This window comes from Chiloscyllium plagiosum, unplaced genomic scaffold, assembly GCF_037043375.1.
Source record: "Chiloscyllium plagiosum isolate Xiang-an unplaced genomic scaffold, Cpla_swu_hap1 HiC_scaffold_147, whole genome shotgun sequence".
Classification (NCBI taxonomy): domain Eukaryota; kingdom Metazoa; phylum Chordata; class Chondrichthyes; order Orectolobiformes; family Hemiscylliidae; genus Chiloscyllium; species Chiloscyllium plagiosum.
This window is the reverse complement of record NW_028270286.1, coordinates 19,890-43,491: the sequence shown is the minus strand read 5'-3', so window position 1 is coordinate 43,491 and position 23,602 is coordinate 19,890. Positions and strand designations below refer to the sequence as shown.

Genomic DNA, 23,602 nt, shown 5'->3' with positions numbered 1-23,602 from the left:
GGGAGCGGGGAGTGAGGGGGGAGAGTAGGATTAGACTGGGTGGGATATTAAAGGGAGCGGGGAGTGAGGGGGGAGAGTAGGATTAGACTGGGTGGGATATTAAAGGGAGCGGGGAATGAGGGGGGAGAGTGGGATTAGACTGGGTGGGATATTAAAGGGAGCGGGGAATGAGGGGGGAGAGTGGGATTAGACTGGGTGGGATATTAAAGGGAGCGGGGAGTGAGGGGGGAGAGTGGGAGTAGACTGGGTGGGATATTAAAGGGAGCGGGGAGTGAGGGGGGAGAGTGGGATTAGACTGGGTGGGATATTAAAGGGAGTGGGGTGTGAGGGGGGATAGTGGGATTAGACTGGGTGGGATATTAAAGGGAGCGGGGAGCGAGGGGAGAGAGTGGGATTAGACTGGGTGGGATATTAAAGGGAGCGGGGAGCGAGGGGGGAGAGTGGGATTAGACTGGGTGGGATATTAAAGGGAGCGGGGAGCGAGGGGGGAGAGTGGGATTAGACTGGGTGTGAGATGAAAGGGAGCGGGGAGTGAGGGGGGAGAGTGGGATTAGACTGGGTGGGGTATTAAAGGGAGCGGGGAGTGAGGGGGGAGAGTGGGATTAGACTGGGTGGGATATTAAAGGGAGCGGGGAGTGAGGGGAGAGAGTGGGATTAGACTGAGTGGGATATTAAAGGGAGCGGGGAGCGAGGGGGGAGAGTGGGATTAGACTGGGTGGGATATTAAAGGGAGCGGGGAGTGAGGGGGGAGAGTGGGATTAGACTGGGTGGGATATTAAAGGGAGCGGGGAGTGAGGGGGGAGAGTGGGATTAGACTGGGTGGGGTATTAAAGGGAGCGGGGAGTGAGGGGGGAGAGTGGGATTAGACTGGGTGGGATATTAAAGGGAGCGAGGAGTGAGGGGGAGAGTGGGATTAGACTGGGTGGGATATTAAAGGGAATGGGGAGTGAGGGGGGAGAGTGGGATTAGACAGGGTGGGATATTAAAGGGGGAGGGGAGTGAGGGGGGGAGAGTGGGATTAGACTGGGTGGGATATTAAAGGGAGTGGGGAGTGAGGGGGGAGAGTGGGATTAGACTGGGTGGGATATTAAAGGGGGAGGGGAGTGAATGGGGAGAGTAGGATTAGACTGGGTGGGATATTAAAGGTCGTGAGGAGTGAGGGGGGAGAGTGGGATTAGACTGGGTGGGATATTAAAGGGAGCGGGGAGTGAGGGGGGAGAGTGGGATTAGACTGGGTGGGATATTAAAGGGCGTGGGGAGTGAGGGGGGAGAGTGGGATTAGACTGGGTGGGGTATTAAGGGGGGTGGGGAGTGAGGGGGGGAGAGTGGGATTAGACTGGGTGGGATATTAAAGGGGCTGGGGAGTGAGGGGGGAGAGTGGGATTAGACTGGGTGGGATATTAAAGGGCGTGGGGAGTGAGGGGGGAGAGTGGGATTAGACTGGGCGGGATATTAAAGGGCGTGGGGAGTGAGGGGGGAGAGTGGGATTAGACTGGGTGGGATATTGAAAGGAGTGGGGAGTGAGGGGGGAGAGTAGGATTACACTGGGTGGGATATTAAAGGGAGCAGGGAGTGAGGGGGGAGAGTGGGGTTAGACTGGGTGGGATATTAAAGGGCGTGGGGAGTGAGGGGGGAGAGTGGGATTAGACAGGGTGGGATATTAAAGGGAGTGGGGAGTGAGGGGATGAGTGGGATTAGACAGGGTGGGATATTAAAGGGAGTGGGGAGTGAGGGGGGAGAGGGATTAGACTGGGTGGGATATTAAAGGGAGCGGGGAGTGAGGGTGGGGGAGTGGGATTAGACTGGGTGGGATATTAAAGGGAGCGGGGAGTGAGGGGGGAGAGTGGGATTAGACTGGGTGGGATATTAAAGGGAGCGGGGAGTGAGGGGGAGAGTGGGATTAGACTGTGTGGGATATTAAAGGAAGCGGGGAGTGAGGGGGAGAGTGGGATTTGACTGGATGGGATATTAAAAGGGTTGGGGAGTGAGGGAGGAGAGTGGGATTAGACTGGGAGGGATATTAAAGGGAGTGGGGAGTGAGGGGGAGAGTGGGATTAGACTGGGAGGGATATTAAAGGGAGCGGGGAGTGAGGGGGGAGAGTGGGATTAGACTGGGTGGGATATTAAAGGGAGCGGGGAGTGAGGGGGGAGAGTGGGATTAGACTGGGTGGGATATTAAAGGGAGCGGGGAGTGAGGGGGGAGAGTGGGATTAAACTGGGTGGGATAATAAAGGGAGTGGGGAGTGAGGAGGAGAGTGGGATTAGACTGGGTGGGATATTAAAGGGAGCGGGGAGTGAGGGGGGAGAGTGGGATTAGACTGGGTGGGATATTAAAGGGAGAGGGGAGTGAGGGGGGAGAGTGGGAGTAGACTGGGTGGGATATTAAAGGGAGTGGGGAGTGAGGGGTGAGAGTGGGATTAGACTGGGTGGGATATTAAAGGGAGAGGGGAGTGAGGGGGGAGAGTGGGAGTAGACTGGGTGGGATATTAAAGGGAGCGGGGAGTGAGGCGGGAGAGTGGGATTAGACTGGGTGGGATATTAAATGGAGCGGGGAGTGAGGCGGGAGAGTGGGATTAGACAGGGTGGGATATTAAAGGGAGTGGGGAGTGAGACGGAGAGTGGGATTAGACAGGGTGGGATATTAAAGGGAGTGGGGAGTGAGGTGGGAGAGTGGGATTAGACTGGGTGGGATATTAAAGGGAGTGGGGAGTGAGGGGGGAGAGTGGGATTAGACTGGGTGGGATATTAAAGGGAGCGGGGAGTGAGGGGGGAGAGTGGGATTAGACTGGGTGGGATATTAAAGGGAGTGGGGAGTGAGGGGGAGAGTGGGATTAGACTGGGTGGGATATTGAAACGAGTGGGGAGTGAGGGGGGAGAGTAGGATTACACTGGGTGGGATATTAAAGGGAGCGGGGAATGAGGGGGGAGAGTGGGATTAGACTGGGTGGGATATTAAAGGGAGTGGGGAGTGAGGGGGAGAGTGGGATTAGACTGGGTGGGATATTAAAGGGAGCGGGGAGTGAGGGAGGAGAGTGGGATTAGACTGGGTGGGATATTAAAGGGAGTGGGGAGTGAGGGGGAGAGTGGGATTAGACTGGGTGGGATATTAAAGGGAGCGGGGAATGAGGGGGGAGAGTGGGATTAGACTGGGTGGGATATTAAAGGGAGTGGGGAGTGAGGGGGAGAGTGGGATTAGACTGGGTGGGATATTGAAAGGAGTGGGGAGTGAGGGGGGAGAGTAGGATTACACTGGGTGGGATATTAAAGGGAGCGGGGAATGAGGGGGGAGAGTGGGATTAGACTGGGTGGGATATTAAAGGGAGTGGGGAGTGAGGGGGGAGAGTGGGATTAGACTGGGTGGTTTATTAAAGGGAGTAGGGAGTGAGGGGGGATAGTGGGGTTAGACTGGGTGGGATATTAAAGGGAGCGGGGAGTGAGGGGGGAGAGTAGGATTAGACTGGGTGGGATATTAAAGGGAGCGGGGAGTGAGGGGGGAGAGTAGGATTAGACTGGGTGGGATATTAAAGGGAGCGGGGAATGAGGGGGGAGAGTGGGATTAGACTGGGTGGGATATTAAAGGGAGCGGGGAATGAGGGGGGAGAGTGGGATTAGACTGGGTGGGATATTAAAGGGAGCGGGGAGTGAGGGGGGAGAGTGGGAGTAGACTGGGTGGGATATTAAAGGGAGCGGGGAGTGAGGGGGGAGAGTGGGATTAGACTGGGTGGGATATTAAAGGGAGTGGGGTGTGAGGGGGGATAGTGGGATTAGACTGGGTGGGATATTAAAGGGAGCGGGGAGCGAGGGGAGAGAGTGGGATTAGACTGGGTGGGATATTAAAGGGAGCGGGGAGCGAGGGGGGAGAGTGGGATTAGACTGGGTGGGATATTAAAGGGAGCGGGGAGCGAGGGGGGAGAGTGGGATTAGACTGGGTGTGAGATGAAAGGGAGCGGGGAGTGAGGGGGGAGAGTGGGATTAGACTGGGTGGGGTATTAAAGGGAGCGGGGAGTGAGGGGGGAGAGTGGGATTAGACTGGGTGGGATATTAAAGGGAGCGGGGAGTGAGGGGAGAGAGTGGGATTAGACTGGGTGGGATATTAAAGGGAGCGGGGAGCGAGGGGGGAGAGTGGGATTAGACTGGGTGGGATATTAAAGGGAGCGGGGAGTGAGGGGGGAGAGTGGGATTAGACTGGGTGGGATATTAAAGGGAGCGGGGAGTGAGGGGGGAGAGTGGGATTAGACTGGGTGGGGTATTAAAGGGAGCGGGGAGTGAGGGGGGAGAGTGGGATTAGACTGGGTGGGATATTAAAGGGAGCGAGGAGTGAGGGGGAGAGTGGGATTAGACTGGGTGGGATATTAAAGGGAATGGGGAGTGAGGGGGGAGAGTGGGATTAGACAGGGTGGGATATTAAAGGGGGAGGGGAGTGAGGGGGGGAGAGTGGGATTAGACTGGGTGGGATATTAAAGGGAGTGGGGAGTGAGGGGGGAGAGTGGGATTAGACTGGGTGGGATATTAAAGGGGGAGGGGAGTGAGGGGGGAGAGTAGGATTAGACTGGGTGGGATATTAAAGGTCGTGAGGAGTGAGGGGGGAGAGTGGGATTAGACTGGGTGGGATATTAAAGGGAGCGGGGAGTGAGGGGGGAGAGTGGGATTAGACTGGGTGGGATATTAAAGGGCGTGGGGAGTGAGGGGGGAGAGTGGGATTAGACTGGGTGGGGTATTAAGGGGGGTGGGGAGTGAGGGGGGGAGAGTGGGATTAGACTGGGTGGGATATTAAAGGGGCTGGGGAGTGAGGGGGGAGAGTGGGATTAGACTGGGTGGGATATTAAAGGGCGTGGGGAGTGAGGGGGGAGAGTGGGATTAGACTGGGCGGGATATTAAAGGGCGTGGGGAGTGAGGGGGGAGAGTGGGATTAGACTGGGTGGGATATTGAAAGGAGTGGGGAGTGAGGGGGGAGAGTAGGATTACACTGGGTGGGATATTAAAGGGAGCAGGGAGTGAGGGGGGAGAGTGGGGTTAGACTGGGTGGGATATTAAAGGGCGTGGGGAGTGAGGGGGGAGAGTGGGATTAGACAGGGTGGGATATTAAAGGGAGTGGGGAGTGAGGGGATGAGTGGGATTAGACAGGGTGGGATATTAAAGGGAGTGGGGAGTGAGGGGGGAGAGGGATTAGACTGGGTGGGATATTAAAGGGAGCGGGGAGTGAGGGTGGGGGAGTGGGATTAGACTGGGTGGGATATTAAAGGGAGCGGGGAGTGAGGGGGGAGAGTGGGATTAGACTGGGTGGGATATTAAAGGGAGCGGGGAGTGAGGGGGAGAGTGGGATTAGACTGTGTGGGATATTAAAGGAAGCGGGGAGTGAGGGGGAGAGTGGGATTTGACTGGATGGGATATTAAAAGGGTTGGGGAGTGAGGGAGGAGAGTGGGATTAGACTGGGAGGGATATTAAAGGGAGTGGGGAGTGAGGGGGAGAGTGGGATTAGACTGGGAGGGATATTAAAGGGAGCGGGGAGTGAGGGGGAGAGTGGGATGAGACTGGGAGGGATATTAAAGGGAGTGGGGAGTGACGGGGGAGAGTGGGATTAGACTGGGAGGGATATTAAAGGGAGCGGGGAGTGAGGGGGAGAGTGGGATTTGACTGGATGGGATATTAAAAGGGGTGGGGAGTGAGGGGGGAGAGTGGGATTAGACTGGGTGGGATATTAAAGGGAGCGGGGAGTGAGGGGGGAGAGTGGGATTAGACTGGGTGGGATATTAAAGGGGGTGGGGAGTGAGGGGGGAGAGGGATTAGACTGGGTGGGATATTAAAGGGTGCGGGGAGTGAGGGGGAGAGTGGGATTAGACTGGGTGGGATATTAAAGGGGGTGGGGAGTGAGGGGGGAGAGTGGGATTAGACTGGTTGGGATATTAAAGGGGGTGGGGAGTGAGGGGGGAGAGTGGGATTAGACTGGGAGGGATATTAAAGGGAGTGGGGAGTGAGGGGGGAGAGTGGGATTAGACTGGGTGGGATATTAAAGGGAGCGGGGAGTGAGGGGGGAGAGTGGGATTAGACTGGGTGGGATATTAAAGGGAGCGGGGAGTGAGGGGGGAGAGTGGGATTAGACTGGGTGGGATATTAAAGGGAGCGGGGAGTGAGGGGGGAGAGTGGGATTAAACTGGGTGGGATAATAAAGGGAGTGGGGAGTGAGGAGGAGAGTGGGATTAGACTGGGTGGGATATTAAAGGGAGCGGGGAGTGAGGGGGGAGAGTGGGATTAGACTGGGTGGGATATTAAAGGGAGAGGGGAGTGAGGGGGGAGAGTGGGAGTAGACTGGGTGGGATATTAAAGGGAGTGGGGAGTGAGGGGTGAGAGTGGGATTAGACTGGGTGGGATATTAAAGGGAGAGGGGAGTGAGGGGGGAGAGTGGGAGTAGACTGGGTGGGATATTAAAGGGAGCGGGGAGTGAGGCGGGAGAGTGGGATTAGACTGGGTGGGATATTAAAGGGCGTGGGGAGTGAGGCGGGAGAGTGGGATTAGACAGGGTGGGATATTAAAGGGAGTGGGGAGTGAGACGGAGAGTGGGATTAGACAGGGTGGGATATTAAAGGGAGTGGGGAGTGAGGCGGGAGAGTGGGATTAGACTGGGTGGGATATTAAAGGGAGTGGGGAGTGAGGGGGGAGAGTGGGATTAGACTGGGTGGGATATTAAAGGGAGCGGGGAGTGAGGGGGGAGAGTGGGATTAGACTGGGTGGGATATTAAAGGGAGTGGGGAGTGAGGGGGAGTGTGGGATTAGACTGGGTGGGATATTGAAAGGAGTGGGGTGTGAGGGGGGAGAGTAGGATTACACTGGGTGGGATATTAAAGGGAGCGGGGAATGAGGGGGGAGAGTGGGATTAGACTGGGTGGGATATTAAAGGGAGTGGGGAGTGAGGGGGAGAGTGGGATTAGACTGGGTGGGATATTAAAGGGAGCGGGGAGTGAGGGGGTAGAGTGGGATTAGACTGGGTGGGATATTAAAGGGAGTGGGGAGTGAGGGGGAGAGTGGGATTAGACTGGGTGGGATATTAAAGGGAGCGGGGAATGAGGGGGGAGAGTGGGATTAGACTGGGTGGGATATTAAAGGGAGTGGGGAGTGAGGGGGAGAGTGGGATTAGACTGGGTGGGATATTGAAAGGAGTGGGGAGTGAGGGGGGAGAGTAGGGTTACACTGGGTGGGATATTAAAGGGAGCGGGGAATGAGGGGGGAGAGTGGGATTAGACTGGGTGGGATATTAAAGGGAGTGGGGAGTGAGGGGGGAGAGTGGGATTAGACTGGGTGGTTTATTAAAGGGAGTAGGGAGTGAGGGGGGATAGTGGGGTTAGACTGGGTGGGATATTAAAGGGAGCGGGGAGTGAGGGGGGAGAGTAGGATTAGACTGGGTGGGATATTAAAGGGAGAGGGGAGTGAGGGGGGAGAGTAGGATTAGACTGGGTGGGATATTAAAGGGAGCGGGGAATGAGGGGGGAGAGTGGGATTAGACTGGGTGGGATATTAAAGGGAGCGGGGAATGAGGGGGGAGAGTGGGATTAGACTGGGTGGGATATTAAAGGGAGCGGGGAGTGAGGGGGGAGAGTGGGAGTAGACTGGGTGGGATATTAAAGGGAGCGGGGAGTGAGGGGGGAGAGTGGGATTAGACTGGGTGGGATATTAAAGGGAGTGGGGTGTGAGGGGGGATAGTGGGATTAGACTGGGTGGGATATTAAAGGGAGCGGGGAGCGAGGGGAGAGAGTGGGATTAGACTGGGTGGGATATTAAAGGGAGCGGGGAGCGAGGGGGGAGAGTGGGATTAGACTGGGTGGGATATTAAAGGGAGCGGGGAGCGAGGGGGGAGAGTGGGATTAGACTGGGTGTGAGATGAAAGGGAGCGGGGAGTGAGGGGGGAGAGTGGGATTAGACTGGGTGGGGTATTAAAGGGAGCGGGGAGTGAGGGGGGAGAGTGGGATTAGACTGGGTGGGATATTAAAGGGAGCGGGGAGTGAGGGGAGAGAGTGGGATTAGACTGGGTGGGAAACAAAGGGAGCGGGGAGCGAGGGGGGAGAGTGGGATTAGACTGGGTGGGATATTAAAGGGAGCGGGGAGTGAGGGGGGAGAGTGGGATTAGACTGGGTGGGATATTAAAGGGAGCGGGGAGTGAGGGGGGAGAGTGGGATTAGACTGGGTGGGGTATTAAAGGGAGCGGGGAGTGAGGGGGGAGAGTGGGATTAGACTGGGTGGGATATTAAAGGGAGCGAGGAGTGAGGGGGAGAGTGGGATTAGACTGGGTGGGATATTAAAGGGAATGGGGAGTGAGGGGGGAGAGTGGGATTAGACAGGGTGGGATATTAAAGGGGGAGGGGAGTGAGGGGGGGAGAGTGGGATTAGACTGGGTGGGATATTAAAGGGAGTGGGGAGTGAGGGGGGAGAGTGGGATTAGACTGGGTGGGATATTAAAGGGGGAGGGGAGTGAGGGGGGAGAGTAGGATTAGACTGGGTGGGATATTAAAGGTCGTGAGGAGTGAGGGGGGAGAGTGGGATTAGACTGGGTGGGATATTAAAGGGAGCGGGGAGTGAGGGGGGAGAGTGGGATTAGACTGGGTGGGATATTAAAGGGCGTGGGGAGTGAGGGGGGAGAGTGGGATTAGACTGGGTGGGGTATTAAGGGGGGTGTGGAGTGAGGGGGGGAGAGTGGGATTAGACTGGGTGGGATATTAAAGGGGCTGGGGAGTGAGGGGGGAGAGTGGGATTAGACTGGGTGGGATATTAAAGGGCGTGGGGAGTGAGGGGGGAGAGTGGGATTAGACTGGGCGGGATATTAAAGGGCGTGGGGAGTGAGGGGGGAGAGTGGGATTAGACTGGGTGGGATATTGAAAGGAGTGGGGAGTGAGGGGGGAGAGTAGGATTACACTGGGTGGGATATTAAAGGGAGCAGGGAGTGAGGGGGGAGAGTGGGGTTAGACTGGGTGGGATATTAAAGGGCGTGGGGAGTGAGGGGGGAGAGTGGGATTAGACAGGGTGGGATATTAAAGGGAGTGGGGAGTGAGGGGATGAGTGGGATTAGACAGGGTGGGATATTAAAGGGAGTGGGGAGTGAGGGGGGAGAGGGATTAGACTGGGTGGGATATTAAAGGGAGCGGGGAGTGAGGGTGGGGGAGTGGGATTAGACTGGGTGGGATATTAAAGGGAGCGGGGAGTGAGGGGGGAGAGTGGGATTAGACTGGGTGGGATATTAAAGGGAGCGGGGAGTGAGGGGGAGAGTGGGATTAGACTGGGTGGGATATTAAAGGAAGCGGGGAGTGAGGGGGAGAGTGGGATTTGACTGGATGGGATATTAAAAGGGGTGGGGAGTGAGGGAGGAGAGTGGGATTAGACTGGGAGGGATATTAAAGGGAGTGGGGAGTGAGGGGGAGATTGGGACTAGACTGGGAGGGATATTAAAGGGAGCGGGGAGTGAGGGGGAGAGTGGGATTAGACTGGGAGGGATATTAAAGGGAGTGGGGAGTGACGGGGGAGAGTGGGATTAGACTGGGAGGGATATTAAAGGGAGCGGGGAGTGAGGGGGAGAGTGGGATTTGACTGGATGGGATATTAAAAGGGGTGGGGAGTGAGGGGGGAGAGTGGGATTAGACTGGGTGGGATATTAAAGGGAGCGGGGAGTGAGGGGGGAGAGTGGGATTAGACTGGGTGGGATATTAAAGGGGGTGGGGAGTGAGGGGGGAGAGGGATTAGACTGGGTGGGATATTAAAGGGTGCGGGGAGTGAGGGGGAGAGTGGGATTAGACTGGGTGGGATATTAAAGGGGGTGGGGAGTGAGGGGGGAGAGTGGGATTAGACTGGTTGGGATATTAAAGGGGGTGGGGAGTGAGGGGGGAGAGTGGGATTAGACTGGGAGGGATATTAAAGGGAGTGGGGAGTGAGGGGGAGAGTGGGATTAGACTGGGTGGGATATTAAAGGGAGTGGGGAGTGACGGGGGAGAGTGGGATTAGACTGGGTGGGATATTAAAGGGGGTGGGGAGTGAGGGGGGAGAGTAGGATTAGACTGGGTGGGATATTAAAGGGAGCGAGGAGTGAGGGGGGAGAGTGGGATTAGACTGGGTGGGATATTAAAGGGAGCGGGGAGTGAGGGGGGAGAGTGAGATTAGACTGGGTGGGATATTAAAGGGAGCGGGGAGCGAGGGGGGAGAGTGGGATTAGACTGGGTGGGATATTAAAGGGAGTGGGGAGTGAGGGGGGAGAGTAGGATCAGACTGGGTGGGACATTAAAGGGAGTGGGGAGTGAGGGGGGAGAGTGGGATTAGACTGGGTGGGATATTAAAGGGAGCGGGGAGCGAGGGGGGAGAGTGGGATTAGACTAGGTGGGATATTAAAGGGAGTGGGGAGTGACGTGGGAGTGTGGGATTAGACTGGGTGGGATATTAAAGGGAGTGGGGAGTGACGGGGGAGAGTGGGATTAGACTGGGTGGGATATTAAAGGGAGCGGGGAGTGAGGGGGGAGAGTGGGATTAGACTGGGTGGGATATTAAAGGGAGCGGGGAGGGAGGGGGGAGAGTAGGATTAGACTGGGTGGGATATTAAAGGGAGCGGGGAGCGAGGGGGAGAGTGGGATTAGACTGGGTGGGATATTAAAGGGAGCGGGGAGTGAGGGGAGAGTGATATTTGACTGGGTGGGATATTAAAGGGAATGGGGAGTGAGGGGGTGAGTGGGATTAGACTGGGTGGGATATTAAAGGGAGTGGGGAGTGAGGGGGGAGAGTGGGATTAGACTGGGTGGGATATTAAAGGGAGCGGGGAGTGAGGGGGAGAGTGGGATTAGACTGGGTGGGGTATTAAAGGGCGTGGGGAGTGAGGGGGAGAGTGGGATTAGACTGGGTGGGGTATTAAAGGGAGCGGGGAGTGAGGGGGAGAGTGGGATTAGACTGGATGGGGTATTAAAGGGAGCGGGGAGTGTGGGGGAGAGTAGGATTAGACTGGGTGGGGTATTAAAGGGAGCGGGGAGTGAGGGGGGAGAGTGGGATTAGACTGGGTGGGGTATTAAAGGGAGCGGGGAGTGAGGGGGGAGAGTGGGATTAGACTGGGTGGGATATTAAAGGGAGCGGGGAGTGAGGGGAGAGAGTGGGATTAGACTGGGTGGGATATTAAAGGGAGCGGGGAGCGAGGGGGGAGAGTGGGATTAGACTGGGTGGGATATTAAAGGGAGCGGGGAGTGAGGGGGGAGAGTGGGATTAGACTGGGTGGGATATTAAAGGGAGCGGGGAGTGAGGGGGGAGAGTGGGATTAGACTGGGTGGGGTATTAAAGGGAGCGGGGAGTGAGGGGGGAGAGTGGGATTAGACTGGGTGGGATATTAAAGGGAGCAGGGAGTGAGGGGGGATAGTGGGATTAGGCAGGGTGGGATATTAAAGGGAGCGGGGAGTGAGGGGGGAGAGTGGGATTAGACTGGGTGGGATATTAAAGGGCGTGGGGAGTGAGGGGGGAGAGTGGGATTAGACTGGGTGGGATATTAAAGGGCGTGGGGAGTGAGGGGGGAGAGTGGGATTAGACTGGGTGGGGTATTAAAGGGGGTGGGGAGTGAGGGGGGAGAGTGGGATTAGACTGGGTGGGATATTAAAGGGGGTGGGGAGTGAGGGGGGAGAGTGGGATTAGACTGGGTGGGATATTAAAGGGCGTGGGAGTGAGGTGGGAGAGTGGGATTAGACTGGGTGGGATATTAAAGGGCGTGGGGAGTGAGGGGGGAGAGTGGGATTAGACTGGGTGGGATATTGAAAGGAGTGGGGAGTGAGGGGGGAGAGTAGGATTACACTGGGTGGGATATTAAAGGGAGCGGGGAGTGAGGGGGGAGAGTGGGGTTAGACTGGGTGGGATATTAAAGGGGGTGGGGAGTGAGGGGGGAGAGTGGGATTAGACTGGGTGGGATATTAAAGGGCGTGGGGAGTGAGGGGGGAGAGTGGGATTAGACTGGGTGGGATATTAAAGGGAGTGGGGAGTGAGGGGGGAGAGTGGGATTAGACTGGGTGGGATATTAAAGGGAGTGGGGAGTGAGGGGGAGAGTGGGATTAGACTGGGTGGGATATTAAAGGGAGTGGGGAGTGAGGGGGAGAGTGGGATTAGACTGGGTGGGATATTAAAGGGAGCGGGGAGTGAGGGGGAGAGTGGGATTAGACTGGGTGGGATATTAAAGGGAGCGGGGAGTGAGGGGGGAGAGTGGGATTAGACTGGGTGGGATATTAAAGGGAGCGGGGAGTGAGGGGGGAGAGTGGGATTAGACTGGGTGGGATATTAAAGGGAGTGGGGAGTGAGGGGGGAGAGTCGGATTAGACTGGGTGGGATATTAAAGGGAGCGGGGAGTGAGGGGGAGAGTGGGATTAGACTGGGTGGGATATTAAAGGGAGCAGGGAGTGAGGGGGAGAGTGGGATTAGACTGGGTGGGATATTAAAGGGCGTGGGGAGTGAGGGGGGAGAGTGGGATTAGACTGGGTGGGATATTAAAAGGGGTGGGGAGTGAGGGGGGAGAGTGGGGTTAGACTGGGTGGGATATTAAAGGGAGCGGGGAGCGAGGGGAGAGAGTGGGATTAGACTGGGTGGGATATTAAAGGGAGCGGGGAGCGAGGGGGGAGAGTGGGATTAGACTGGGTGGGATATTAAAGGGAGCGGGGAGTGAGGGGGAGAGTGGGATTAGACTGGGTGTGATATTAAAGGGAGCGGGGAGTGAGGGGGGAGAGTGGGATTAGACTGGGTGGGGTATTAAAGGGAGCGGGGAGTGAGGGGGGAGAGTGGGATTAGACTGGGTGGGATATTAAAGGGAGCGGGGAGTGAGGGGAGAGAGTGGGATTAGACTGGGTGGGATATTAAAGGGAGCGGGGAGTGAGGGGAGAGAGTGGGATTAGACTGGGTGGGATATTAAAGGGAGCGGGGAGCGAGGGGGGAGAGTGGGATTAGACTGGGTGGGATATTAAAGGGAGCGGGGAGTGAGGGGGGAGAGTGGGATTAGACTGGGTGGGATATTAAAGGGAGCGGGGAGTGAGGGTGGAGAGTGGGATTAGACTGGGTGCGATATTAAAGGGCTTGGGGAGTGAGGGGGGAGAGTGGGATTAGACTGGGTGGGGTATTAAAGGGGGTGGGGAGTGAGGGGGGAGAGTGGGATTAGACTGGGTGGGATATTAAAGGGGTTGGGGAGTGAGGGGGGAGAGTGGGATTAGACTGGGTGGGATATTAAAGGGCGTGGGGAGTGAGGGGGGAGAGTGGGATTAGACTGGGTGGGATATTAAAGGGCGTGGGGAGTGAGGGGGGAGAGTGGGATTAGACTGGGTGGGATATTGAAAGGAGTGGGGAGTGAGGTGGGAGAGTAGGATTACACTGGGTGGGATATTAAAGGGAGCGGGGAGTGAGGGGGGAGAGTGGGGTTAGACTGGGTGGGATATTAAAGGGGGTGGGGAGTGAGGGGGGAGAGTGGGATTAGACTGGGTGGGATATTAAAGGGCGTGGGGAGTGAGGGGGGAGAGTGGGATTAGACTGGGTGGGATATTAAAGGGAGTGGGGAGTGAGGGGGGAGAGTGGGATTAGACTGGGTGGGATATTAAAGGGAGTGGGGAGTGAGGGGGAGAGTGGGATTAGACTGGGTGGGATATTAAAGGGAGTGGGGAGTGAGGGGGAGAGTGGGATTAGACTGGGTGGGATTTTAAAGGGAGCGGGGAGTGAGGGGGAGAGTGGGATTAGACTGGGTGGGATATTAAAGGGAGCGGGGAGTGAGGGGGGAGAGTAGGATTAGACTGGGTGGGATATTAAAGGGAGCGGGGAGTGAGGGGGGAGAGTGGGATTAGACTGGGTGGGATATTAAAGGGAGTGGGGACTGAGGGGGGAGAGTCGGATTAGACTGGGTGGGATATTAAAGGGAGCGGGGAGTGAGGGGGAGAGTGGGATTAGACTGGGTGGGATATTAAAGGGAGCAGGGAGTGAGGGGGAGAGTGGGATTAGACTGGGTGGGATATTAAAGGGCGTGGGGAGTGAGGGGGGAGAGTGGGATTAGACTGGGTGGGATATTAAAAGGGGTGGGGAGTGAGGGGGGAGAGTGGGGTTAGACTGGGTGGGATATTAAAGGGCGTGGGGAGTGAGGGGGGAGAGTGGGATTAGACTGGGTGGGATATTAAAGGGCGTGGGGAGTGAGTGGGGAGAGTGGGATTAGACTGGGTGGGATATTAAAGGGCGTGGGGAGTGAGGGGGGAGAGTGGGATTAGACTGGGTGGGATATTAAAGGGGGTGGGGAGTGAGGGGGAGAGTGGGATTAGACTGGGTGGGATATTAAAGGGCGTGGGGAGTGAGGGGGGAGAGTGGGGTTAGACTGGGTGGGATATTAAAAGGGGTGGGGAGTGAGGGGGGAGAGTGGGATTAGACTGGGTGGGATATTAAAAGGGGTGGGGAGTGAGGGGGGAGAGTGGGATTAGACTGGGTGGGATATTAAAAGGAGTGGGGAGTGAGGGGGGAGAGTGGGATTAGACTGGGTGGGATATTAAAAGGGGTGGGGACTGACGGGGGAGAGTGGGGTTATGAGGGGGGTAACAGACCGTGCTCTGGGATATCGGGAGGCCAGTCCGTGGGGAATGTGAGTGTGGGGGGGGGGGGGGGGGGGGGGTAACGGGGAGTGGGGTAAGTTACCCTTCAATGAGATGGTAGATAAGGCAGCCCAGGGAGAACCAATCAGCGCTGCTGGTGTAGGCCGTCCCCTTCTCGAGAACCTCAGGGGCCACGTATCCACGCGTACCTCTGCAGCCAGGTCAAAGGGTAAAGGTCAGCACCGCGGTCGCGCCCCCCCCCCCCCCCCCCCCCGAAACTACACGCCATACAATTCCCTTCTCACTGCAACAGACAGGACGCCCACCGCACACCCCCACCAGGTGTGGAGGGGTTTCCCGCCCGGCCCCTGTCCTGTGGGGGTGGGGGTGGGGCGGTGTGGAGGGGTTTCCCGCCCGGCCCCTGTCCTGTGGGGGTGGGGGTGGGGCGGTGTGGAGGGGTTTCCCGCCCGGCCCCTGTCCTGTGGGGGTGGGGCAGTGTGGAGGGGTTTCCCGCCCGGCCCCTGTCCTGTGGGGGTGGGGGTGGGGCAGTGTGGAGGGGTTTCCCGCCCGGCCCCTGTCCTGTGGGGGTGGGGGTGGGGCAGTGTGGAGGGGTTTCCCGCCCGGCCCCTGTGCTGTGGGGGTGGGGGTGGGGCAGTGAGGAGGGGTTTCCCGCCCGGCCCCTGTCCTGTGGGGGTGGGGGTGGGGCGGTGTGGAGGGGTTTCCCGCCCGGCCCCTGTCCTGTGGGGGTGGGGGTGGGGCAGTGTGGAGGGGTTTCCCGCCCGGCCCCTGTCCTGTGGGGGTGGGGGTGGGGCAGTGTGGAGGGGTTTCCCGCCCGGCCCCTGTCCTGTGGGGGTGGGGGTGGGGCAGTGTGGAGGGGTTTCCCGCCCGGCCCCTGTCCTGTGGGGGTGGGGGTGGGGCAGTGTGGAGGGGTTTCCCGCCCGGCCCCTGTCCTGTGGGGGTGGGGGTGGGGCAGTGTGGAGGGGTTTCCCGCCCGGCCCCTGTCCTGTGGGGGTGGGGGTGGGGCAGTGTGGAGGGGTTTCCCGCCCGGCCCCTGTCCTGTGGGGGTGGGGGTGGGGCGGTGTGGAGGGGTTTCCCGCCCGGCCCCTGTACTCACACGGTGGCGGTGGGCGGTGTTGCGGTGAAGTCACATGCCAGGTGTGTGGTGGCGATTCTAACATGGCCGCTCCTGGTCAGGGCCACGTTGGAGGGCTGTACCCAGGGAACAGCAGGAGGACATCACTGTCACACACTCCGACAGTGCCCACTCCCACAGCACTGACCCTCCGACAGGGCCCCCTCCCTCAGCACTGACCCTCCAACAGTGCCCACCCCCTCAGCACTGACCCTCCGACAGTGCCCACTCCCTCAGCACTGACCCTCCGACAGGGCCCCCTCCCTCAGCACTGACCCTCCAACAGTGCCCACCCCCTCAGCACTGACCCTCCGACAGTGCCCACTCCCTCAGCATTGACCCCCCGATAGGGCCCACTCCCTCAGCACTGACCCTCCGACAGTGCCCACCCCCTCAGCACTGACCCTCCGACAGTGCCCACTCCCTCAGCACTGACCCTCCGACAGGGCCCACTCCCTCAGCACTGACCCTCCGACAGGGCCCACTCCCTCAGCACTGACCCTCCGTTAGGGCCCACTCCCTCAGCACTGACCCCCCGACAGGGCCCACTCCCTCAGCACTGACCCTCGGACAGTGCCCACTCCCTCAGCACTGACCCTCCGACAGTGCCCACCCCCTCAGCACTGACCCCCCGACAGTGCCCACTCCCTCAGCACTGACCCTCCGACAGTGCCCACTCCCTCAGCATTGACCCCCCGATAGGGCCCACTCCCTCAGCACTGACCCTCCGACAGTGCCCACCCCCTCAGCACTGACCCTCCGACAGGGCCCCCTCCCTCAGCACTGACCCTCCGACAGGGCCCACTCCCTCAGCACTGACCCTCCGACAGGGCCCACTCCCTCAGCGCTGACCCTCCGACAGACCCACTCCCTCAGCACTGACCCTCCGACAGGGCCCACTCCCTCAGCACTGACCCTCCGACAGTGCCCACTCCCTCAGCACTGACCCTCCGACAGACCCACTCCCTCAGCACTGACCCTCCGACAGTGCCCACTCCCTCAGCACTGACCCTCCAACAGACCCACTCCCTCAGCACTGACCCTCCGACAGTGCCCACTCCCTCAGCACTCACCCTCCGACAGGGCCCACTCCCTCAGCACTGACCCTCCGACAGTGCACACTCCCTCAGCACTGACCCTCCAACAGACCCACTCCCTCAGCACTGACCCTCCGACAGTGCCCACTCCCTCAGCACTGACCCTCCGACAGTGCCCTCTCCCTCAGCACTGACCCTCCGACAGACCCACTCCCTCAGCACTGACCCTCCCACAGTGCCCGCTCCCTCAGCACTGACTCTCCGACAGACCGACTCCCTCAGCACTGACCCTCCGACAGTGCCCACTCCCTCCGCACTGACCCTCCGACAGTGCCCACTCCCTCAGCACTGACCCTCCGACAGTGCCCACTCCCTCAGCACTGACCCTCCGACAGGGCCCACTCCCTCAGCGCTGACCCTCCGACAGACCCACTCCCTCAGCACTGACCCTCCGACAGGGCCCACTCCCTCAGCACTGACCCTCCGACAGTGCCCACTCCCTCAGCACTGACCCTCCGACAGGGCCCACTCCCTCAGCACTGACCCTCCGACAGACCCACTCCCTCAGCACTGACCCTCCGACAGTGCCCACTCCATCAGCACTGACCCTCCAACAGACCCACTCCCTCAGCACTGACCCTCCGACAGTGCCCACTCCCTCAGCACTCACCCTCCGACAGGGCCCACTCCCTCAGCACTGACCCTCCGACAGTGCACACTCCCTCAGCACTGACCCTCCAACAGACCCACTCCCTCAGCACTGACCCTCCGACAGTGCCCACTCCCTCAGCACTGACCCTCTGACAGTGCCCACTCCCTCAGCACTGACCCTCCGACAGTGCCCTCTCCCTCAGCACTGACCCTCCGACAGACCCACTCCCTCAGCACTGACCCTCCCACAGTGCCCGCTCCCTCAGCACTGACCCTCCGACAGACCGACTCCCTCAGCACTGACCCTCCGACAGTGCCCACTCCCTCCGCACTGACCCTCCGACAGTGCCCACTCCCTCAGCACTGACCCTCCGACAGTGCCCACTCCCTCAGCACTGACCCTCCGACAGGGCCCACTCCCTCAGCACTGACCCTCCGACAGTGCCCACTCCCTCAGCACTGACCCCCCGACAGGGCCCACTCCCTCAGCACTGACCCTCCGACAGTGACCCCTCCCTCAGCACTGACCCTCTGACAGTGCCCACTCCCTCAGCACTGACCCTCCGACAGTGCCCGCTCCCTCAGCACAGACCCTCTGACAGTGCCCACTCCCTCAGCACTGACCCCCCGACAGGGCCCACTCCCTCAGCACTGACCCTCCGACAGGTCCCACTCCCTCAGGGAACAGCAGGAGGACATCACTGTCACACACTCCGACAGTGCCCACTCCCTCAGCATTGACCCCCCGATAGGGCCCACTCCCTCAGCACTGACCCTCCGACAGTGCCCACCCCCTCAGCACTGACCCTCCGACAGTGCCCACTCCCTCAGCACTGACCCTCCGACAGTGCCCACTCCCTCAGCACTGACCCTCCGACAGGGCCCACTCCCTCAGCACTGACCCTCCGTTAGGGCCCACTCCCTCAGCACTGACCCCCCGACAGGGCCCACTCCCTCAGCACTGACCCTCGGACAGTGCCCACTCCCTCAGCACTGACCCTCCGACAGTGCCCACCCCCTCAGCACTGACCCCCCGACAGTGCCCACTCCCTCAGCACTGACCCTCCGACAGTGCCCACTCCCTCAGCATTGACCCCCCGATAGGGCCCACTCCCTCAGCACTGACCCTCCGACAGTGCCCACCCCCTCAGCACTGACCCTCCGACAGGGCCCACTCCCTCAGCACTGACCCTCCGACAGGGCCCACTCCCTCAGCACTGACCCTCCGACAGGGCCCACTCCCTCAGCGCTGACCCTCCGACAGACCCACTCCCTCAGCACTGACCCTCCGACAGGGCCCACTCCCTCAGCACTGACCCTCCGACAGTGCCCACTCCCTCAGCACTGACCCTCCGACAGACCCACTCCCTCAGCACTGACCCTCCGACAGTGCCCACTCCCTCAGCACTGACCCTCCAACAGACCCACTCCCTCAGCACTGACCCTCCGACAGTGCCCACTCCCTCAGCACTCACCCTCCGACAGGGCCCACTCCCTCAGCACTGACCCTCCGACAGTGCACACTCCCTCAGCACTGACCCTCCAACAGACCCACTCCCTCAGCACTGACCCTCCGACAGTGCCCACTCCCTCAGCACTGACCCTCCGACAGTGCCCTCTCCCTCAGCACTGACCCTCCGACAGACCCACTCCCTCAGCACTGACCCTCCCACAGTGCCCGCTCCCTCAGCACTGACCCTCCGACAGACCGACTCCCTCAGCACTGACCCTCCAACAGTGCCCACTCCCTCCGCACTGACCCTCCGACAGTGCCCACTCCCTCAGCACTGACCCTCCGACAGTGCCCACTCCCTCAGCACTGACCCTCCGACAGGGCCCACTCCCTCAGCGCTGACCCTCCGACAGACCCACTCCCTCAGCACTGACCCTCCGACAGGGCCCACTCCCTCAGCACTGACCCTCCGACAGTGCCCACTCCCTCAGCACTGACCCTCCGACAGGGCCCACTCCCTCAGCACTGACCCTCCGACAGACCCACTCCCTCAGCACTGACCCTCCGACAGTGCCCACTCCCTCAGCACTGACCCTCCAACAGACCCACTCCCTCAGCACTGACCCTCCGACAGTGCCCACTCCCTCAGCACTCACCCTCCGACAGGGCCCACTCCCTCAGCACTGACCCTCCGACAGTGCACACTCCCTCAGCACTGACCCTCCAACAGACCCACTCCCTCAGCACTGACCCTCCGACAGTGCCCACTCCCTCAGCACTGACCCTCTGACAGTGCCCACTCCCTCAGCACTGACCCTCCGACAGTGCCCTCTCCCTCAGCACTGACCCTCCGACAGACCCACTCCCTCAGCACTGACCCTCCCACAGTGCCCGCTCCCTCAGCACTGACCCTCCGACAGACCGACTCCCTCAGCACTGACCCTCCGACAGTGCCCACTCCCTCCGCACTGACCCTCCGACAGTGCCCACTCCCTCAGCACTGACCCTCCGACAGTGCCCACTCCCTCAGCACTGAATCTCCGACAGGGCCCACTCCCTCAGCACTTACCCTCCGACAGTGCCCACTCCCTCAGCACTGACCCCCCGACAGGGCCCACTCCCTCAGCACTGACCCTCCGACAGTGACCCCTCCCTCAGCACTGACCCTCCGACAGTGCCCACTCCCTCAGCTCTGACCCTCCGACAGTGCCCGCTCCCTCAGCACAGACCCTCTGACAGTGCCCACTCCCTCAGCACTGACCCCCCGACAGGGCCCACTCCCTCAGCACTGACCCTCCGACAGGTCCCACTCCCTCAGCACTGACCCTCCGACTGTGCCCACTCCCTCAGCATTGACCCCCCGATAGGGCCCACTCCCTCAGCACTGACCCTCCGACAGTGCCCACTCCCTCAGCACTGACCCTCCGACAGTGCCCACTCCCTCAGCACTGACCCCCCGACAGGGCCCACTCCCTCAGCACTGACCCTCCGACAGGCCCCCTCCCTCAGCACTGACCCCCCGACAGTGCCCACTCCCTCAGCACTGACCCCCCGACAGTGCCCACTCCCTCAGCACTGACCCCCGGACAGAGCCCACTCCCTCAGCACTGACCCCCCGACAGTGCCCACTCCCTCAGCACTGACCCCCCGACAGTGCCCACTCCCTCAGCACTGACCCCCCGACAGTGCCCACTCCCTCAGCACTGACCCCCCGACAGTGCCCACTCCCTCAGCACTGACCCCCCGACAGTGCCCACTCCCTCAGCACTGACCCCCGGACAGAGCCCACTCCCTCAGCACTGACCCCCCGACAGTGCCCACTCCCTCAGCACTGACCCTCCGACAGACCCACTCCCACAGCACTGACCCTCCGACAGTGCCCCTAACTTAACACTGACCCTCCGACAGTGCCCACTCCCTCAGCACTGACCCTCCGACAGACCCACTCCCTCAGCACTGACCCCCCGACAGTGCCCACTCCCTCAGCACTGACCCCCGGACAGTGCCCACTCCCTCAGCACTGACCCTCCGACAGTGCCCACTCCCTCAGCACTGACCCTCCGACAGACCCACTCCCTCAGCACTGACCCCCCGACAGTGCCCACTCCCTCAGCACTGACCCCCGGACAGTGCCCACTCCCTCAGCACTGACCCTCCGACAGTGCCCACTCCCTCAGCACTGACCCTCCGACAGGGCCCACTCCCTCAGCACTGACCCTCCGACAGGGCCCCCTCCCTCAGCACTGACCCTCCGATAGGGCCCACTCCCTCAGCACTGACCCTCCGACAGTGCCCACTCCCTCAGCACTGACCCTCCGACAGACCCACTCCCACAGCACTGACCCTCCGACAGTGCCCACTCCCTCAGCACTGACCCTCCGACAGTGCCCACTCCCTCAGCACTGACCCCCCGTCAGTGCCCACTCCCTCAGCACTGACCCCCCGACAGTGCCCACTCCCTCAGCACTGACCCCCCGACAGGGCCCACTCCCTCAGCACTGACCCTCCGACAGTGCCCACTCCCTCAGCACTGACCCTCCGACAGTGCCCACGCCCTCAGCACTGACCCCCCGACAGTGCCCACTCCCTCAGCACTGACCCCCCGACAGGGCCCACTCCCTCAGCACTGACCCTCCGACAGTGCCCTCTCCCTCAGCACTGACCCTCCGACAGTGCCCACTCCCTCAGCACTGAACCTCCGACAGTGCCCCCTCCGTCAGCACTGACCCTCGGACAGTGCCCACTCCCTCCGCACTGACCCTCCGACAGTGCCCACTCCCTCAGCACTGACCCTGCGACAGTGCCCCCTCCGTCAGCACTGACCCTCGGACAGTGCCCACTCCCTCAGCACCGACCCTCCGACAGTGCCCACTCCCTCAGCACTGACCCTCCGACAGTGCCCACTCCCTCAGCACTGACCCTGCGACAGTGCCCCCTCCGTCAGCACTGACCCTCGGACAGTGCCCACTCCCTCAGCACCGACCCTCCGACAGTGTCCTCTCCCTCAGCACTGACCCTCGGACAGTGCCCACTCCCTCAGCACCGACCCTCCGACAGTGCCCACTCCCTCAGCACTGACCCTGCGACAGTGCCCACTCCCTCAGCACTGACCCTCCGACAGTGCCCTCTCCCTCAGCACTGACCCTGCGACAGTGCCCACTCCCTCAGCACTGATCATGCGACAGTGCCCACTCCCTCAGCACTGACCCTCCGACAGTGCCCTCTCCCTCAGCACTGACCCTGCGACAGTGCCCACTCCCTCAGCACTGACCCTGCGACAGTGCCCACTCCCTCAGCACTGACCCTGCGACAGTGCCCCCTCCGTCAGCACTGACCCTCCGACAGTGCCCACTCCCTCAGCACGGACCCTCCGACAGTGCCCACTCCCTCAGCATGGACCCTCCGACAGTGCCCCCTCCCTCAGCACTGACCCTGCGTACCCAGTGTAATCCCACCATGGCCCTCTGTATCCAATGGAAGACAGTGAAGGCCCCTTTACCTTGAGGTCCCTGTACACGATGGAGTGTTTGTGAATATACTCCAATCCCAGGATGATCTCTGCTGCATAAAACCGAGCCTCCACTTCCAACAAATGAATGTCTTTGGTTAGAGTGTGCAGGTCCCCACCTAATCACAGAAAACATACCCACAGATAATCACATCCCCCACTCGGGTGGAGATATCGGTACACTGACTGGGGTCTCTCAGTCCCCTCTCTCACAGCGAGATATCTGTACAGTGACTGGTGTCTCTCAGTCCCCTCTCTCTCAGGGAGATATCTGTACACTGACTGGTGTCTCTCAGTCCCCTCTCTCTCGCTCTCAGGGAGATATCTGTACACTGACTGGTGTCTCTCAGTCCCCTCTCTCTCTCAGGGAGATATCTGTACATTGACTGGTGTCTCTCAGTCCCCTCTCTCTCTCTCTCAGGGAGATATCTGTACACTGACTGGTGTCTCTCAGTCCCCTCTCTCTCTCTCAGGGAGATATCTGTACACTGACTGGTGTCTCTCAGTCCCCTCTCTCTCTTTCTCTCAGGGAGATATCTGTACACTGACTGGTGTCTCTCAGTCCCCTCTCTCTCTCAGGGAGATATCTGTACACTGACTGGTGTCTCTCAGTCCCCTCTCTCTGTCTCAGGGAGATATCTGTACACTGACTGGTGTCTCTCAGTCCCCTCTCTCTCTCAGGGAGATATCTGTACACTGACTGGTGTCTCTCAGTCCCCTCTCTCTCTCAGGGAGATATCTGTACACTGACTGGTGTCTCTCAGTCCCCCCTCTCTCTCAGGGAGATATCTGTACACTGACTGGTGTCTCTCAGTCCCTTCTCTCTCTCTCAGGGAGATATCTGTACACTGACTGGTGCCTCTCAGTCCCCTCTCTCTCTCAGGGAGATATCTGTACACTGACTGGTGTCTCTCAGTTCCCCCCTCTCTCTCTCAGGGAGATATCTGTACACTGACTGGTGTCTCTCAGTCCCCTCTCTCTCTCTCAGGGAGATATCTGTACACTGACTGGTGTCTCTCAGTCCCCTCTCTCCTCTCTCAGGGAGATATCTGTACACTGACTGGTGTCTCTCAGTCCCCTCTCTCTCTCTCTCTCAGGGAGATATCTGTTCACTGACTGGTGTCTCTCAGTCCCCCCTCTCAATCAGGGAGATATCTGTACACTGACTGGTGTCTCTCAGTCCCCTCTCTCTCTCAGGGAGATATCTGTACACTGACTGGTGTCTCTCAGTCCCCCCTCTCTCAGGGAGATATCTGTTCACTGACTGGTATCTCTCTGTC

At 59.8% G+C, this 23,602-nt stretch overlaps 1 long non-coding RNA gene across 1 annotated transcript in view; it reads right to left on the bottom strand.

The window, feature by feature from the left end:
* LOC148133989 (uncharacterized) overlaps window positions 1-22,424 on the bottom strand; it is a 67,099-nt gene extending 44,675 nt beyond the window's left edge. Inside the window, exons 1-3 of the long non-coding RNA XR_015755967.1 lie at window positions 22,314-22,424; window positions 15,656-15,750; window positions 14,645-14,752 (exon numbers count right to left, since the gene is read on the bottom strand). This is a non-coding gene — a long non-coding RNA (uncharacterized LOC148133989). The remainder of the gene's footprint in view (window positions 1-14,644; window positions 14,753-15,655; window positions 15,751-22,313) is intronic.
* Between the last annotated feature and the right edge of the window lie 1,178 nt (window positions 22,425-23,602).